The 17,885-nt window shown below is 37.7% G+C and overlaps 1 long non-coding RNA gene across 1 annotated transcript in view; it reads left to right on the forward strand.

Moving 5' to 3' along the window:
* Positions 1-1,091: 1,091 nt before the first annotated feature.
* The window catches only part of LOC108448199, a 21,450-nt gene continuing 4,656 nt past the window's right edge, over positions 1,092-17,885 (forward strand). The window contains exons 1-3 of the long non-coding RNA XR_001864004.1: positions 1,092-1,302; positions 14,362-14,451; positions 14,975-15,152. This is a non-coding gene — a long non-coding RNA (uncharacterized LOC108448199). The remainder of the gene's footprint in view (positions 1,303-14,361; positions 14,452-14,974; positions 15,153-17,885) is intronic.

Genomic DNA, 17,885 nt, shown 5'->3' on the forward strand with positions numbered 1-17,885 from the left:
TTCAAGTTTACCCATCTGTGAAATTAGTATAATAGCATTGTTCTGTCTCACAGGGATATTGTGCGTCTGCTTGTTTCTAAAGTCATGCTCCAGGCATGTTTTGAAATGCTTTCAGTTTCCAAAGTGCTTTGTTGGTCTTGGACAATAAGAAGAATGTGTTAACTTTGAGTGGCAAAGACAATAGATTTCTGCACTGGGCTGTGAGTCAAGGGCTGAGTGGGACCTGTGAAAGCTTTTGGCTGCTGCAGGGGACCACAGACATAGAATCAAAGAATGGTTTGGATTGAAAGAGGCCTCAGAGATCATCTCATTCCACTCCTGCCATGGGCAGGGACATATTCTACTATCCCAGGTTGCTCCAAGCCCAATCCAACCTGGCCTTGAACTCTTCCAGGGATGGGGCATCCACAGCTTCTCTGGACAAACTGTTGCAGTGCTTCATCACCCTCACCACAAAGAATTTCGTGCTAATATCTAATCTAACCCTGCCCTATGACATTTTAAAGCCATTTCAGCCCCACTGCTGTTCCGATCTCACATTTTGTGCAGCATCATGGGCCTTTGCAGGGGAAGTCATAAGGATTTGTATACCTTCTCTTCTCTTCGAAGACCCTTAGGAAACAAGACCATTGAGCTGAATGCTGAATGGAGAATTACAAGTAATTTGGCAGACATCACTGCAGGAGGGTGTGTTAAAAAACAACCAGCATTTGAGAGACCCAAGATCAACACAAATAACATTTTTTTTTCAATTGAATAAAAAGGTTGGAACCTACCTGTCACACAGTGAGTTCACTCTGAGTCAGCCTCATTTCCTTATAAGTGTTTTTTGTTACTAACATTCAATTACACTGGAAGTTACTTAGAGCAGAATAGATGTTTATGCCTGTGAAAGTTTAGTGCAGCGAGACATTTGTTCTGAAGCTACTGGAAGATGAATGGTGCTAATAACAATAACATATTTAAATCAGAAAGTGCATTTGTTCATTTGTATTCTTAGATCTCTGATCATTGCTTCTCAAGAGCTTCTTGCTCCGTATTTTTACTTAATGGAACTGCATTCCTCAGACAAACTGCTCTGAACGCTGTTTCCTTAATAAGTGAGTTGCCTGACTGAGTCAGAGAAGAGAGAGAAAAGCAGAGAGAGAAAACACCAGCCAGCTGAAAAGCCAGGAGAAAGCAGCAGAGAAAGATGGTTTTGTAACCCATATCTCCCTTCAGGCTATTCATACAAAATTGTTTATTTCAATTCTGCAAAACTGGGTCTCCCTTTTTTGGAACGACATTTCTGCTGATTTCAAGGTATTTATAGCATGCAGACATGCTGTTTGATTCACTCTGTATTCCTTATTGACACGATAATGCTGATCTCCCTGGTTTTCTGTGTAAGAACAACCTGTGGGTTTCTCTTTGAACATTGGGGAGCTCAATATCAATAACCTCAGCCTCTGACAACTGATGGGTCTCTGCCTTTCTTGAATGCTAGGTCTAGTGTAAAAAAAAAATCAGATTTTCAGAACTACAGAAATAATTAGATTTGTTTTCCATCTTGCTTTAAGTGTTGTTTTGTATTTTCATACTTTTTTTATGGATGGCAAGAAGCAGAAGCTAATCTTTTACTAAATAAAAATTGATGCTTGCATAACAGGATTCCTGGAGCTAGGCGTGTTGGAATAAAAAGAAAAGCAAATTTTGAGCCTCATGAACAACAGTAGCATCATATCATTAAATTCATGTCAGCTGAGAGTTTGAAGTAATATTTCAAAGGAACCGAACGTTTCTAAGAGATCAAGTTCTATTAATGAAAACAATTAGAAGTTTATGTATCACTTGTGTCTAGGAGAAAATTAGGGACACAAGTAATTTCCTAGGAGATATGAGCTGTGGGGTTTTTAAAGATTTTAGCTAACAGTAATATACTGCTGTAGCAGTATAAGCATCTCTGAAAACCAGACCCTGGGTCATTTTAAAAATGGAAGTATAATGGTTTTGATGATTTATCCTTCAAACCTTGGATTCTCAGCTTGATCATAATTTTATGTTTAATTCTAATCAGTTCCAAAGACTGCAAGTGAACCCTCATCCTGGAGAGTCAGTCCCACCAGTTAGTACCCACTGAGTACCCAGAATTTAATTGGTTAAAACAATTTTTGGAGTGGCTTGCTTTGTTTTTCCAAGCCTGTTTTTCCCTATATACTTTTGGGGGGGGTTTTGGTACAAAGCTAAACAAAAAAATTAGAATTTTAGATTGTGCTTTCATCTTGAGAGTCATTCTCTTTATGTGGGGTGGCTTATTAAATTAGGGATTAAGACTTAAATACAATTCAGAGCAAGTACTGCTTACAGCGCAAATCTAACACTGTGTACAGGAAGTAAAAGAAAAATGTGGTATGAATAGTTAGAACAATTTTAACTATTCAAATGACTAATAATTGTCCTTTTGTTGCAGGGTCATGTGAATTTTCCATTCTTCACTTTAGGCTTCATTGACATTACATCTGTTCTGTGTGAATTTTTCCATATTCTTTTTTATCCTCAAAAATCTGAGGACAACCATCTTAGGCTGTAGATTAATCATTTAATATATTGCTTTTATTTTACCTGGATTAGTGGTAAAGCCATATTTGCTGAACTGAAGTGTATTAATCAGATCTCTGAGAAATTTTTTTTTTGCCTGTAGGATCTGCATATCTAAATTTCATTTGCTCTCTGAGAAACCTGTCAAAGTCTTTTATTATATCTTTAACATTCTTTCACTCAAATTAAATATATTCCATTATATCTTCAGTGAAGTAGAAATACTCTGAGACTTGAAAAAGTTTTAATTGAACATTTTTAACAGTATATCTAATGCCCCAAAAATGATTTAAGTAACAGATTTTTTCTTTTTTTTTTGTAGTAAAAATAGCTTCTGGATTGATAAATTCTTGATTGTCCAATAGGATTAATTTAAAAGTTTTCTTCTCATGAGGCATGAGTCCTAGATCTCTGAAAATAATTTCTAACTCTTATCCCAAATTCCTAAACATTTGGACAGAGTAGCAGATGATGAAAATTAAAACTCTGATGTTTAAATGATTTGTTTAAGTTAGGTCCTAAATATGCTACTACTGCACTTAAAAATGAGCATCTGGAGAATGCACCAGGCTTTCTTTTAATGCTCACATCTTTCAGTTTTTATAACCTGATGTTTGTCTCTCACAGCCGATCAGAAATATTAGGGAAAGGGATCAAAACCAGGGATTTTAAAAAAGCTGAAGCCCCTCTTGTTCTTCTCTATCTCATCTCTTTTGTGAAATTCTTTAATTAAAATATTTACCAGCAAAGCTACCAAAATCAATATGAAATTATAAATATTTCATACACTCCACACAGGCTTTCAAAAATGCTCTTTTCCTTAATATTCTGGGAATATTCATTAGGTTTGTGATAAATATTAATTTCCTATGAAATTCTTAATATAAGAAAGAGAAAGTTATCCAGATAACTGACATATTTCCTATGTAAAGAAAACAATCATCTCAAGATGTGTATTTGTTTCAGCACTATGTTTGTCATTTGGTACCCAGTGACAGGACCAGAGGCAACTGGTACAAAACTGAAACACAGGATGTTCCCTCTGGAGATTAAGGAAATACTTTTTTACTCAGAGGGTGACCAAACACTGGCAGAGGTTGCCCAGAGAGGTCATCTCCTACCCTGCAGATATTCAAAATCCTCTTGGCATGGTCCTGGGCCACTGGCTCAAGGTGGCCCTGCTTGAGCAGGGGATTGGACCGCTCGTCCTCCTGAGGTCCCTTCCAAACAGAGCCTCTCTGTGAGTCCTTTGGTATGGTATCATGTAACAAAACAGTCATATTTTATGCCTCCCCTCAAATAGTGCAAAGTATAACAAAATTATCAGAAGAGTCCATTGATCTTAGATCTAATCACAGAATCAGAAAATTGAAGAATTATGGAAGGGTTTGGGTTGGAAGGGACTTTAAAAATTACCTAGTTCCAAGACAATTGCCGTGGGAAGGGATGCCACTCACTAGACCAGATTGCTCCAAGCCCCATCCAGCCTGGCCTTGGACACTTCCAGGGATGGGGCAGCCACAGCTTCTCTGGGCAACCTGTGCCAGGGCCTCACCACCCTCACAGTAAAGATTTCTTACTAATTTCTCACTGATATCCAATCTAAGCATACTGTCTTTCAGTTCAAAATCAAAGCTTTTTGCCTTTTGGAAGCTTTCTCTGTGTCTTTGGTGTTAAAGAGGCTAAATAAAAATTTCATTATATGAAGGCTCTATTCTGGCTAATGCTCTATAAACAGAGTGCCTGACTTTCTCAAAAGCTTTTCTGTGCCCTGCCGATGATCACACAGATATTTTGTGGCAGAGACAACACAAACCTGTTTCAGAATTCACCCTATGCCTAAACTGCACTTTATTCTGGTAATTTTTTAATGCTGCTGCTTCAACTTTGCTTTCTCCTTCAATGAACTCCTCAACATTTTACACTGTGTCATTTTATTTATGACCTCTGCCTTCACACCTTCAAGCACACCTGCAAGCAACTTCCATATGTTAATCCTTTTAGCGAAATTAGACAGTCCTACCCCAAGAACTGGGACACAGGGAGCTGTGGGCTGGAGGCACAATGATGTCTCCTGAGCTGCCAGAATTATGAACATTTAGGGACCTTTCTGTGGTGCATCGAGAGGTGTGTCCAAGAGACACAGCATCAGTATGTTATCCACCTACCCGAGGCAGGTAGGAGAAAAAGAAACAGGACAGTTGTAATGTAAATTTTCAGCCCTGCTGGTCTCTAGACCTTTGTCAGCTAAAGTGTCTGGCAGGAAGGAATTCATCGGGATTTTATATATCCTGAGTGGGATTCATCTCACCTAAGTTTAGACATGGAAGTGTGAGTTATCAAAGCCTGTTAGTCACTCAGGAATAACAGGCTGAGTTTTTCTTAAAATAAAGAAATAAAAGGCAACTCCAGAAGGCAATTTAGACAAGTGCTTGGGATAGCTGGAATGAATCACACACTGGAAATGCCCATTTCTCTCCATTCACAAGAGGAGGCAGCTGAATGACTGCTCCAGAAGTCTCCATGTGAGCTGGGCACCCTTCACTCCCTTCAAAGACAATGGAGCAAAATAGGCCCCTTTTAAATGCAATTCATCCAGCCAAACGCACACAGATGATTCACAGTGTACATGTGCTTTTCCTCAATGACTATTCAGGAGCCTGGGGAGACTTGCTCAAAGATCTCTGTGCTGCAATGTTTCATTCACTTAATGAATCCCACCAGGACTCTTGCTATGAATTGGGCCCAGAGTTATCCTACTTTTCTCTCTTTTTTCTTCTTTTTTCAATCACAGAGGAAGATCGTGCTTCAGCTGAATATGACATCCAGAGTTCCTGGATTCTAAAGGAATGTGTCCAAAAATTCCGTGTTGTCTTCACTTTGCTTTACTCTTCCTCAGGTCCTGCTGCTGCCATCTCACAGAATTCCTTCCTTCCTACTCTGTGACCTTAGGGATCAGTCATACCCATTTCCTCCCTAATCCTGACTCTTCTTTCAGCTCCATTGTTCAACCACTCTACATCAGAATACCCTATCTCATAGATATCATATCACTCTATATCAGAATACCTCATCTCACTGGTTTGCATTCACTCAGATTTTCTGGTCTATTCAACTTTGACCCTGTTGCTGATTTAAGCAAATTCTTATTTGTGTTTCTCTCCTATTTCCTCCTCTCTTCTTGCATCATTTGCCATTAAATCACTACCTATATCTAAGAGTTCATAGTCTGGAAATAATATGTAGATACAGAAGGTTGAGACTACCCCTGTTTCTATATGGTAGGCACCATCCAAATCAGAAGGGTCTTTTTCTTGGGCCACAGAACACCCAAATTTTGGCTTCACTTAGGACAGGACAGTAGAAGTACTGAAATAAATCCTAAAATGCATGATATGAATAAAACTAAATAAATTAGTAAACCATAAATATGCTGAAAATTGTCTTATTTCCAACAGGAACAAATGATTGTAGTTGGTTTTGCCTCAGACATAAAAGATATGTCTGGAAATATTCAAACTACAACAGTCACATCTCTTTCCTCTAATATGCAAGAAGAATAATTTGCAGTTCTACATTTTCACTCATAGGTGGCGATAGAAAATTGATATATTATTTACCATGCTTTTGCTTAAAGATGCTCCAGAGAGGCTAGAAAAAGCATAATGTACTTTTTCAGACATTTAGAGTGATGGAATTTTCTTGTTTTGTGCCCTAGGACATTTGTAGAAGGTCATTTTAAATTGTGTCTGCACATCAAACGAACCTGTGTGTACCTCTCCAGACAAATATGTAGGAAGAAGTCAGCCTTTGTCTCCTTAGCTTGCTCTTTTTCTTCCTTTATTTTCCTTCCTTCCTTCCTTCCTTCCTTCCTTCCTTCCTTCCTTCCTTCCTTCCTTCCTTCCTTCCTTCCTTCCTCCCTCCCTTGTTTCTATGCTTTTTATTTCCTTTTTTTCCATTTTTCTTTCACCCTTTCTTTCATTTTCTTTATTTTTCTTTTTATATTATTTTCCTTGTTTGTGTCTCCTTTCTGCATACTCACCTGCCAGCTTGCCTATTTCCTTCCCTTCCTCTCTCTCTCTCTCACCATGAATTCCTCCTTTTCTTCTCCCGGCTTCATTCCCTCCTTCTTTTCCCTATAAGAAAAAAAAACAAACCAGCAGTTGTTTTAATTCTTTTGTCCCTCTTGAATTCCAAATGAAATTGATCCAAGGGAGCTCTCTGGATCTATGTCCTCTGTGTTTGCACACAGATGCTGGTACCTTTACCTCTCCCTCACGTATCCAAAGATGTAAATGGTAGTTCCCAGTGACAATACCAATATGTTCACTTTCCTATTCACAGCTGTCAGAATGATGCAATAAAAAACCACCCTGAACTTTATGGTAAGTGCCTCAGGGTAAATGTAGCTCACATATGCCATTACAGTATCTTTGTTTTGTTCCTTGGAATATAAATGCCTTCATCTTGAAATACCTTCACATTATCTTCAGCTCAGAAAAGAAAAGGTAAAAAAATATCTGTTAAAACAAAATACCTAAAGTCTACATGTTCTGCCTAACAGGTGGTCACACTGGAAGGTACTCAGGGTGCTAAAATTAGAACATTTCACCCAGGCTGGAAACCACACCATAAACTTCCTTATGGTCAGTGACCTATTTAGTGACAGAACTTTCCCTCTGGAATAGTCATGTAGCCCACTGTGAAAAATCTGCCTATATCACATCAAGGCAATTAAAATTACTTATTTGGATATATATCTGTCTTCATCATTTCAGAATACTAGTTAGACTATTAGATGGATACAGATCTCTTGGCACCTAACTAAGAATTGAGGATAGGGCAATAGTCGTACAAATCTCCTTTATACAGATGATGGATAGAGATTTTAAGAGAGCAAGTCAGACTCGAGCTGGGCTAATTCAAGTTTCCATCTGATCCAGCAATTACATACGTCCAAATGAAGCAAAAATACATCAAGATTTACATTTCACAAGCATAAACTTGTAATAGGCAAAGCAGCTTTCAGCCATTCTCCCTGTTCTACTTCCTTTACTAATTTAAAGATTCAATCTTCCTGTTGTTAAACCAGGAAAAATCTGACAGAAAAGTTTCTTTGGAATCATATTTCCCATTGTGAAAAACACTGGAAGTTTTTTAATGAAGAGGCCCTAATAGACTCCATCAAAACCTTGAAGACAATTTTCTTCTTTCACTTGGCACTGAAGACTGAGTTGGTCTTATTAAATTTGTCCTCAAATGTACACTAAAACTCTTTTGTGGAAGTTTTTGTTTTGGTTTTATTTCTTTCTTCCTGTAAAAAATATCGTGTGATTCAATTTTCAGATCATGAATGAGATGATAAGAAAATATTCCTAGGGTGGACTTCACTCTCCTGTGTCTCCTGGAAACAAACAATCCCAGGCTCCAGTAAGGGAGTTCTCTCTGCCCTTGGTGGCCACCACTTGCCCACTCCAGCTGTTCTTTGATCCTCAACTAGTTCTCAGACCAATTTTAGGGTGGATTAGTAATTTTGTGACTGTTTAGATATGTGCTGCAATCACTTTTTTTTTGCAAGAGCTCATGGGAAGTCTATTTACATGTATCATGGTGTGGAGTATCAACTCCAAGACAAAACAAAACTCTGCTGGAGAAGCAGACAATACACAAATGCCTACCTGCAAAAAAAATGTGCATAAACTCTGCTCTCACTGGAGCTCATCAGCACAGTCCAGCTGCTTCTTGTTTACAGTGAGGGCAACGTTTTCCCTTACTGGAATAAATATGGCCAGTCTTTTGTAACAAACATGACAGTTCCCAAGAGCTCTTTCAACAAATATTTATAAAGTTATGGCATGATAAGAGGTAGAACTAGAACTAAGAAATATTTTAGGTGGGGTTTCAGCTCCACTCTTAAGTCCAAGGCTGATATTTTGATTTCTGGTTTTAGTGCATCTCTAGGAAAAGCTGTGCTGTTCTGGTGATCGAGCTGAGACCATAATTAGCAACATTTTTTTTTCTCAGCTATCATATTCATCTTTCAAACTTATGAATGTACAGATAATGAAAGTCTTAAGTGAACTCATTATTCACTTATTAATATTAATGTATTTCTTCAGCAAACAACTTTTATCAGTGGTTTGTCAAAATAAGGAATGGTGAATATTAATACAATATAAATGATCTATAATTTGGGCCACGCTACTCTCCAGCTATGACTAGAAAGAAAAAAAATCTGAAAAAGATAGAATGAAATGAATTCAGTGTAGAAATTATGAAATTTTTAGCACTGTTTTCTAATTCCTCCCCCACTTCCAATCCTTTGTTCTTTCTCTTTTATGTTTCCTCAATTCTCTAGTTTAGAATTTATCTGGATAAAGAAAAGTTCACTTTTCTCAGAACTCTTATGATTTTTCATAAATTCTTAGGAAAAGCAACATTTTTTAGCAACAAGTAAAAATAAACTATCCTCGAAAAATGTAAATTCTTGACTGCAGAATATCACTTGGTAAAGAAATTTCAGCTTCCTTTCTCACTCATGGGCTTCAGATCACTGGAATATCTAAGCAAAACAAGTATGTAACAGATATGAAGATCTAAAAATTCAAATTTTCATTCATATATTGCCTAGTATTGAGGAAGTCATTGGGGGACTTTTTAACTTTTTAGTTAGTTCTGAAGAAATCAACTGTTTTTGTTAAAATTACATGTTTTCTTCAGAATCTCCTTCACTGCAGTATTTTTTTAAGATATAGTTATAAAGGAACAGCACAAATGTCACCTTTCCAGGTGTGCAGAAGTTTCAATGAGGTGAAAGAATTATATTTGTAAGCTTCTTTCAGGTTTTTTTTGTGACACTATCTTCTCTCACAGATCTTCAGTCCTTGTTCTGAGATAAAGGAGATGAGGCCATTCCTCTGCAGCTGTAATCACAAAGGTCCAGATCACAATATTGTCATATCTCAAGATTTCATCCTCAGTACCATAATATTTGTCTGTTTTGGTTTGTTTGTTTTTTTTTTTTTTACATAAGGTTCTGGGCATCAGTCTTCATTTCAAGAAAACTAAGTTTCTTGTCTCTTTGGAATACAATTTCCTCTTGGAAAATATGAGTTATTGGAGTCCCAACAAGCTAAAAGACAAGCTAAAATGTCCCACACAAGTTATGTTTAAATTATTTTTAATCTTTAGGCAATCTTTCAGTGATCCTGAGCTTCTGACCTTCCTTTAGTTTTGAACAGGTGCTCAAGGAGGTTACATTATTAATATCAATAAGTCCAACATTTTTCTTCAATAAAAACCCTTTAATAGAATTTTGATAACATGAATAATCTTCTGTTAAGAGGAGAAAAATAAAGAGCTAGCCCAAAGATCTGTTTAGCTCATGTTCAATTAGAACACGTCTTTTCAAGGAAGGGTTTTCTTCCTTCAGCTGTAAAACAGGCCCAGATTTACCACTACGAAAGAACCCTTTGGGGATTTTCTTAGCTTCATTTTTGCCCTGCAAATTGTTTTCAGATTTTTTCCCTTGGCTTTGAAAAAGATGTATGTCCAAAAACCTATGGGCTTTAAGATGTGGACTGTTAAAAAAAAAAAAAAAAAAAAAAAAAAAAAAAAAGAGGGTTGGTCTGTGAAAATTACTCATGGAAATGTTTTGATGCTAAGTTAGCTTCCTGGTATTGTGGGAAACCAGACAACTAAATGATAATGCATTTATATTGAGTTTCTAAAGAATCAGCTCTTAATTAGATGTCAGTAAGTTGATGTTCTTGTGAACTCAAACCCACAGCAGCTTATTCTGGTTTTTAAAATCCCTGCCAGGATTCACTGTTTAATGGAATTTGATGAAAGCCAATGGAAAAGCCATCAGAGGGCTTTTTAAGCCAAACATGGGTACCTTTACCCTGCTCAAAGGTCAAGCATCTTGATTGTATCCCACTCGCACAATGTAAAGTGACCATAAGTCATGTAAAAAGAAATCTCAAGCTGTGCCTGCTCCTGAAGACAGATTCCCTGCTTCTGCTTTAGGAATTGGTCAATGATTGAATTTATCATGAAGCATTAGAGGAAGGGCTCCTGTGATGAAAGGCAGAAATTAAGCAACAATCTCGAGGTCTGCATCTTGTTTTTCCCTTGGTAACACATTTATTGAAACACAAAACTCTTCAGGGTGGAGAGTGCACTTTTGAAAATGTGCTGGCCTTTCTAAATTGAGTAAAAGTGTGCAAATTTTAGAAGTGATAAAGCACCTGCAATAAGCAGGAAAACCAAAGGAACCCGTGGGTGTTCAGCATTTGTTTTACAATTTCACTTCCATTTAAGTTTCAATGGTGTAAGAGCTATTTGAGGCCCCAAGAGGGAGATTTTCAAATGCACCTTTACAATATGTAGGAACAGAACACCACAGAAGTTGGTGGGATCTGTGTTTCTAAATCTCTGTCTAGATTACACTAAAACTTAAAAAAATCTCTGTTTAAACCAATCCCCCAAAACACCTGCAAGTTTTACTTACAGTTAATCAAAGAAAGGTGATGATTAGATGCAGAAAATGCAGAGAATGAGGAGGCTGCTAAAAAGATTATGGCAAAAATGCAGAAAAAGAGAAGATTTTGTGTCTTCAGCAAGAAGTCAGTGCACCATATTGCTAAAGGGGCAGAGACACAAAGGGAGCTTAAAGTGTGGCCAGCATGAGGAAAAGACAAACTGGAAACCTTCCTGAAAGGTGTCAAAATTAGAGATCAGCAAATGTAAATGATAACTTTATTTCTGGGTTGCAGCAGAGATTTCACCTAATCATGTTCAGTGTTGCTCCCAGTCCTGTGTACGTCTAATTAAAAGACATTAATTTAAATACATCATAGTTGATTTATACCAGATAGGGTCAATTGCAGCTTCTAAAGCATTTTTTTACAATTTAGCCTACGGCAAGATGTTAGAATTCATGCCCCCAGCATTTCTGCTGTCAGGGATATCTTGGGTTGCTATTATGTCAACATGATGAAAGTGTTACAGGTTTGTCTTTAGTACTACAAAGTTGCCCTAAAAAGACAATGATTTAACTGGAGGGGGTTACATTCATGTTGGCAGTACAGTGACAAAATGGTTAAGAATCAGGAAATCAATGTAGAGAGCAAACATTGCATTTTCTTAAAGAAAACAAGTACAAAAGTGAAGTTCCAAGCTCTGGAGCCCAGTCAAGCTGAATTAGAGTCAATAGACCTTACTTTCCTAGGCAAAAGAATATGGAAGAAAACAGAAATTGTGACAATAGTTTTAAAATTAAAGGTTTGTAGCTGGAGCTAGAAAAGTGTAAAAGTAACTGAAAAGCTGCTCTGAGGAATGGAGTTGGGTATGGCAAGGTGTCAAAGACACACTGGGAAGACACCACAAGAAACCAATGCATGGTAATGCCAGGAGACTGTAGCTGTCACCCAAATTGTTAAAATGAGAAGGGATTTAGGCACAGATATTCTGCTGAAATTCAATTTCCTCTGAGTTTACCTTCTTTTCATTAGGGGTCTGCTAGTTATTGCTTTTTCTGTTTACATCTTTAGTTATTGCTTTTTCTGTTTACATCTTTTCAGGAAAAACCACAATGTTTGAGTTGATCTGAATTGAGATACTTTTTTTTCCTTGTTAAAAGTCAAACAAAAGGTTTGCCTCATCTAGAAACACAGCATTTTCCTTTTAAAATGAAGTCCTTAGTCAGAAATGCCAGAGTATTTGAGTCTTGTCTTTCACTTGCAAGCACAAGGTATTAGATGCTAATATTCACTTTTCTTCTTCCCTAACCTGAATAGTCCTTTCCATCCAGTTAGGGGCAGGTCTGTCCATGTGGCTGAGCTGCTGGAATCCCCTCTTCTCAAGCACTTATTGCTTTCCTCCACTTGCATGAATGGCATTTTCAATGGGCTACAGAAAAAAACCTGAGACTTCCAATGCTACTGATTGGGCTGTCCAAGGGGAAGTCAAATCTGTGTCAGGCATCTCATGCTAATTCATATTTAATTATTTTGTACAGAGATAATCAATATCAATATTGAAATATCAGCCCCCATGGTCAGAGTAAGTGGTCATTCCAAGAAATCCTATTAATCTGAGGAGGATTTCAGAGTCACTAATCCTCTGGGTCAACACCCTCCATCAAGATGAGGTGAAACTGCACCCTGCATTGTGCAATTTCCTAAGGTAACCAATTTTGAGATTTAGAAGGGAGCAGAGAATTAGGAAGTAGAAATGAAAAGGAGAGTCTTAGCCACCTCAGAAGAAAGCAGAAGATCATCTGAGTTGTGGGGAACTTGATTTGAAGGCTAGTATAGTCTTGTGGATCCATAACTTGTGGATTATAAAGTTGCACCAGGAAAGGTTTAAGTGACACATTAGGAAGAATATCTTCACTGAAAGGATGATTAGACATTGGAATGGGCTACCCAAGGGGAGGTGGAGTCACCATCCCTGGAAGTGTTTAAGGAAAGCCTGAACATGGCACTCAGTGCCATGATCAGTCATAGGTTGGACTCGATGATCTCAGAGGTCTTTTCCAATCTAATTGATTCTGTGTGATAAAACAACTTCTTATTGCCAATCTGATCCTGAGGTACATCAGATGGGGTATTCTGAGCAATCTCATATATTGATATGATGAACCATGGAAGCCTTAAATAGTTCTCCTGCAGGTGTCTACATATCTAAGCTCCTGGTATAGTCAAAGAACATGCAGTGAAAATTCAGTGGGTTTTATAACTTAGTTATTTTGCCTAAATGAAAGTGTCAATTGCCATTTGAGGTTCCTTTGTGGACCCCACTTGGCTCTCACCTGCATTTTCAGTATGGCTTATGTCTCCTACAAGGACCGTGTCATGTTTTTCCAAGCTATGTACAGGTTGCAACTCCTCTAGGATGTCTCTGTGACTGGAATCAGTGATATTTGTGGTGCTCAGATTATCAGCTCACCCTGAGGTTGTTATCTAGGACAGCACCCAGTTGCCTACATACAGTCTTGTATAATTTTAGATTCTGAGAAGTATCTTGCTTGGCCTCTAGCTTCTGCTTCACAGTGATGTCACCTCCCATAAATCCTATGTTATATTTGTCAGTCCAGTAGGAATGCCTTAGGCATTTCAAAAGGCCACAGATATTTAAGTTTCAGAAAGTTTTAACAGTTAGTTCTACTCCTCAAGACTGGTCAGCTAAATAGCTTTCTGGATACGATGATTGTCAGCTGTTCCTATCAGGAGATTAAATACTCAGCTCATATATGGATACCTAAATATATGTTATTTAATCTTAAATGGGATCCCACCCTAGGAATCACTCATGGATCATTAAAATTTTACATGTTAATCTCAAGCATGCTGGCTACCAGAAAAAAATCCCTCTCGTTTCCATTTCCAGCAAAGCACTTGTTAGAGACATCTTGTTCTCAGTGAAGAATGCGGAATTTGAAGTATAATGTCTAAAACAAAGGTTTATACAGACCATAATTAAATTCTTACCAACAGAACTGGGTGTATATTGCAGAACAAGAGAAACTTGTAGATGAATTTCACTGAAGCTCATTCCTGGAGATGGGAAACCAATCTTTGGTTGTTAGCTGTTTATCAGGACTGCATGTTTGCCACTTATCTCAGTGCAAAACTTCTTGTAAATAACATAAAAATAAATTAAAACATACTTGAAGGAGAAAATGTGCATTTTCTGTGGAATGTCAAATAGTGGGATTTTGCTCATCACCCATTTTTGATGGGAAATCCCTTTGCCTTTTTCAATGTCCATTACCTTTAGGTTGTTAGAAATGTTCAATTAAACCGATGGACCTGATCTCTCCTGAGCTAGTACCACTGACATCTAAAATATCCACTGCATCATTCTCAGGTGGGTGTTTTCCCTCTTCTTTCAATATACTCAGCAAAAACTGAAGAAAATATTTTTGAATCTGTTGGTGGTTCTATCCAGCCATCCATCAGTGTCAAATGTCCCACTACAATTTGAGCTGGTGGAGAAACCAGCCAAAGTCTACTCTAAAATTGTAAATCAAAGCCATCATTTTGAGGTCACGTCAGGTCAGGGCACTGGAAGCATTTACTAGCTCAGATACCTGTGTCTCCCTCCTTGTTATAGAACTAAGGGCAAACAACTATACTCCTTATTCAGAAATTTTAAACTTGAATCAATAGCACATGAAAGATCAGGGCCAGCAATTGTACATTGATTTTTTTGGCCTAAAGACTATTGTTATAGTCAATCTAAAATTAGATCCTGGTCACTCAAAGAACAAGACATCTTTCTTTAAAAGAACCTTTTTGAAATCAGATATTTAACATTTAATAGCAGGAGCAAAACTGGAACCTTAAAAAAAATGAAACATTTCCCTTCATATTCTTTCTTTTCTCTGTAGGAGATAAGAAGACAAAAGTACCCTGATCCTGAAAAAAAAAGAAAATCAGATGTAGACTTGGATGAAATAGAATATATTCTATTTGGACTTGGATTGAAATAAGTAAGAAAGTTTGAATTTGAAGGAAAGTTGCAGTCTTGGAACAAATTAAGAAAGAGAACATTATTGGAAGAAAGATGTAAGTATCTTTCAAAGGGAGCTTTGTAATATTTGGAAGAATAAAAGAATCATTCAATACTTAACTAAAATGGATTGAGATTCCAGTCCTTTTGGGGCTTGTCTATCTCTAGCCTTAGTTACTGTGAAATTCCTTGACAACAGTAATAAAGCATTTACACTGAGAGTCTTGACTTTTGCCCACCTGAAACATTCTTCTTCTATTGACTTAGAAAGCTTTGGGGGCAAAAATTGTGTGAAGCAATGAGGCCATTCAATATTAGACAAAGGGATAAAGCATACAATACTGGAGACATATTTTCCCTTTGCCTATGAAATGTTTCATGTGAAAACTGCTTCTTTCAACACGGCAGACCTTGTGGGAAATGACCTGTACACTGGATAAGTTGACAGGCACAGTAGGGGATTTCATTACACCTCACAATTTGACTGGCACAACCAGCTCTCTCTGGCTCTCTGTAACCCTTGGCAAGTGCTTGGAATTGAATCTGTAAATGTTAATCAATATTTCAGGCCTATTAAATAACGAAAGGCATTGTGGAAATCAAAGCGCTAATGGTTGGCATGGTGCTCTACACTGACTTCCAGGCCATCAAAAACCTTGTAGGGAGCAAAAGAGCAAATATTTTAATAAAACAATTACCTCTACAATTTCAAACCTGCAGAAGAATGTTACATCTCCAGCTCTATCACACTAAATTAATTTTCATTTCAAACAGGTTAGTGAACAGTAGCAACTCAATACAGATATTTAATGAGTCTTTAAGGTGCTGTCCTAAATCTTGGGAAAGTAAAAGCCCACCATGTGTTTAAAACATCTGCAAGCACTCCCATTTCTTCTCAAAGATGAAATAGAGCAGAACTGTACCCAAAGCCTAAGGGAGTTTCACCTTGGATTTCAGTGGATAGAGGCCCTGAGTGAAATTCATGGGTGAGACTGATTTAACACAGCTGTAGACAGCCACGCCACAGGCATCCGGAGTTGTGCTGGTCACCTGAGGCTCACTTTGGAGAGAAATGAGAACTTCTGGAGTGCAATTTATTTCATGCTAAAGCCAAAGTCTAAAATAGGTCAAATGAATTGTACCTTAAAGCCCTCTGGTCTCTGAAGTGATTACGAAGAGAGCCACAGGTAGCCAAAACAACTGAGCAATAGGATCCAAAGTCAAAGGAAATGAATCACCACATTCCTGTGTATCTTGTGGTGCATGGACAAAACCAGACTGCAAAAGGCAAGTGAAATTGTGCTACCCTCAGGCAAGGGTGTAAAAGGATAACATAGAAAAAAAAAATATTCAAGATTTTAAAGTACTTCCCTGTGGTGAACTTTGAAATGGGTCGATAGGAGTACATGTATGTATAAGAAACACCCACTGAGTGAAAAATTATCTCTAATTTCTTCTTCCCTCCAGAAAATAAAACAAAAATCCAGGCACAAAGTGGTAACTTGCTGCAGAATGAAGCAGCAAGTCTTGGTTTCTTCAGAGTCCTGGTATATGTGGGAGATGGATGATGATATGGACCAGACTAAATAATGCTTGTCAACTTTGTAATCCTATCCTGCCTCTGAGATGGGAAGCAGTCTCCAGTTTCTTTAATTTGCCTTCAAAAATTTCAGAAGAACCAGGTACTATGACCAAATAGCAAGGCCAGATATAACTAATTGCAAGTCTTCCAGTTGTTACTGAGCAAAGTGTCTCCTGCCAGAGTGAATTCCCACTTCTTGGCAAGGCAATCACCATGCAGTGTCAAAAAACAAGTGGAGAAACTTTGAAATTCTTTCATATTTAGCTTAAAATTAAAAAAAAAAAATTCCATTGGCAAATTTAAGATTGTGATGCATCCATCTCATTCTGACCAGTGAAGACAAGAGAACATCAGCATTTCTTTACTACTATTGTATTGAAAGGAAATATGAGGTAAAAAAAAGAAAAAAAGAAAAAAAAAAAGAAAAAGAAAAGAAGACTGCTACTCATTTATTAAGATGCCATGAGAAAAGTAAAGAAACTGGTGATGGATGGACGTCTTGTGTAATTGCTGGGTACCTGTGTTATGCTATGTCTGTAAAGAATCCCATTGGAAACTGGATAAGGATTTTCTTGGTTAATTACACAGAACTAATATCCTCATAGGCAGGTCCTACTTTTCGAAAAACAAATTTTTGAAATTGAATTTTCTGGTAGATTGTGTTCTGTTCCTGGGAGTGGTATAACTAGTTATTTTGGTAAATGAGTTTTGAGGATGTTTTTGGAAGGTGAAGAAGAAATATCAAGATTTCCTCGGAGGAGTCACAAAAACTCTACAGCTGTGGAAAACTTAGTTCCTTGAAAGGATGGGCAGAACTCTGCAGGGTGGAGAAGACTGGTGTTCACAGGAGACCTTCTAGCCTCCTGCCCATGAGCCTACAGACATCCAAAGGGAAAAAAAGAGGCAGAGCACCATTCCTCCCTGTCATAGCCTCAGCCTCTGACACTCCTGGTGAAACTTTAGCCCTAATAAATTTTTTTCATTTAATTTTCATATTCTCTCTCCCTTGTTAAATAAAGCACCTGTTATTTAGAGCTCTCATCATCCTGCTCCCAACCTAGTGAGACAGCAGAAAGTTTGCCTGCAAACTCCCACTCCTTCTGTCAACTTGATTGTCTGGGGATGCCTTGTGAACTATTCGTGCTCTATCACCACCTCCTGCTTCCTCACCTTCTTTCCCCTCTCCTTAGCTGAGGCATTTACTTGC

The sequence above is a fragment of the Corvus brachyrhynchos genome, unplaced genomic scaffold (assembly GCF_000691975.1).
Source record: "Corvus brachyrhynchos isolate BGI_N302 unplaced genomic scaffold, ASM69197v1 scaffold307, whole genome shotgun sequence".
Lineage (NCBI taxonomy): Eukaryota > Metazoa > Chordata > Aves > Passeriformes > Corvidae > Corvus > Corvus brachyrhynchos.